We start from the raw sequence: 2,315 nt of genomic DNA on the forward strand, positions 1-2,315 counted from the left end.
TGAGGAGAGGCTGAGGGAACTGGGATTGTTTAGTCTGCAGAAGAGAAGAATGAGGGGGGATTTGACAGCTGCTTTCAGCTACCTGAAAGGGGGTTCCAAGCAGGATGAATCTAGACTTTTTTCCATTGTGCCAGATGACAGTAAAAGGAGTAATGGTCTCAAGTTGCAGTGGGGGAGGTTAGGTTGAATATTAGGAAAAAAAATCACTAAGAGGGTGGTGAAGCACTGAAATGGGTTACCTAGGGAGGAAGTGGAATCTCCTTCTTTAGAGGTTTTTAAGGCCTGGCTTGACAAAGCCCTGGCTGGGATGATTTAGTTGGAAATTGGTCCTGCTTTGAGCAGGGGTTTGGAATAGATGATCTTCTGAGGTCCCTTCCAACCCTAATATTCTATGGCTCTTTGATTAGGCCTCCATGCTTTCCATCAGATACAAGTCAGGTAACAGCCCCCATGTTAACATCCATAGCCCTGAAATGCAAGAGTAGGAGGTGATAGTGTTTGTGATTTGTGCATTAAAACACAGCTGACTTCTGAGAGGTTTACTTATTGCCTACTCCAAGAGATTTACCTCAGTGGGGCCTGAACAAAGTATGGACTATGGCCTCTGAATTTGGTCTTCTGTCAGTGAAATGCAGCCACCTCAGGCTGGAGGCCATCAGCCAGGGAGGAAAAAGAAAGAAGAATATATTTCCTCATGATCTTGAAGCAAACTCATCACCTGTGGGCAGGGAACTTGGATGTTTAATGGATGTGAAGAGCGGAAAGGACACAGACTTACTCTCTATCCCATCACATACATGTTACACTCGGTTTGTCCAGCAGGTGAGCTCTTATGCAAGAAATGGGTACCTGTTAATCCTGAGATGGAAGTGTCTTCCCTGCAAATCCCCCTCAGGTAGCCATGTCCTACACCTGTCTCACCAGCACATCTGCAGCCACATCCCATGCCCAGAGCTGACACAGGGAAGTGAACCATTCATAATATAGCTCTGTGCGAACCCAATGGGATTCGCTCAGCCTCTAGAGGCATCTGAATGTAAACAGGCTGGAGACATACATTTCTGTGCTGTTGAATTCTGAATCCTTCTTTAGGAGTAAACAGTAATTAAGGGACCTTCCCAAAGGGAGATGAGAACTCTTGGGTTCTGTGTGGAGTCAGAGGCTATTTGTCTGTGTATCTGTGTATATTTAAAAACTAAAGTTGATCAGTAAAAAAAACCTGTGGATAATGCCTACATCTCCATGGGGGGTCTGAATCGTGTAAATACCCAGGATGGCTGGGATGATAGTAGACAGAGAGATCTGGAGACAGATGACTGAGGGAAGATATGAACACTTTCTGCAGGCACACAGGGCTATCGATCAGGGATCAGAGATTATTTAGTCTCAGCAGTAACTATCATCAGACTGTGCAGCACCTTCCATTGAAGGGTCTTCAAAACTCCTATGAAGGGAAAGTCCCTATGAAGATATCCCCATTATACAGATAGGTAAACTGAGGTACAGGGAGACATGAATGACCCCAATCATACAGAGACTGAATGGCAGGATGCAAGACAGAATCCAGGAGTCCTGACTTCCCTGCCATAACCATGGTCTCCCCATCACACCAAGAGGGAAAGTGACTCCTTCTCTGGCAGAGGCTGTTCATTGGGTGGGATGCAGAGGAAAGGCTGGAAGAGGGATCCTGAGCCTTTGCCATTCTGTCAAGAGGAATCTGAGGTTTTCAGAACTAGCTGGAGTTTGTGAGCTCCCTGCTCCTGTGAGGTTTGAACTGTGGGACTCCACTTCCGCTGCCCCTCAGACACCTGCTAACGCATCACAGCCACTGAGGTCACTTTGGGGGAACAGACTCAGTAAAAGCAACACCTACAGAATGTTCCTATGGAGAAAGAGCAGTTAGGGGCCAGTCCTGGGGACAAAGGCCTCGCCCTCCACCCCAAAGATGCTCCATGAAAAGGGGGGCTCTTTGGGCAGGTTAGAGGCTGGATCAGTGTTTGCACTAGATTTGTTCTTTCCCTCTCGGTTCATTTCCTCCCAGCCTCTCCCAAGTGGAACTGAAATTGAATATTCCAGGCTGAGTCAGACTTTCCAGGACTGCCCTGACTGGAGAGCACTTGGATTTCCACAGCTGAGCTCGCTGCCTGCCCCTCTGGCTAAATGAGGGTATTCCTACCATGCGAACCATCTGGGCTTTTAAGCCCTGGAATGAGACTGACTGAATTATCCTCTCTGAGCCGAACAGAGGCGCCTTGTCAACCTGTGTGTAACAAACCAGAAAGAAAGTAGGCAGGAGATGGAGTAGTAACAGCAGT

This window comes from Chelonoidis abingdonii, chromosome 1 (genome assembly GCF_003597395.2).
Source record: "Chelonoidis abingdonii isolate Lonesome George chromosome 1, CheloAbing_2.0, whole genome shotgun sequence".
Classification (NCBI taxonomy): domain Eukaryota; kingdom Metazoa; phylum Chordata; order Testudines; family Testudinidae; genus Chelonoidis; species Chelonoidis abingdonii.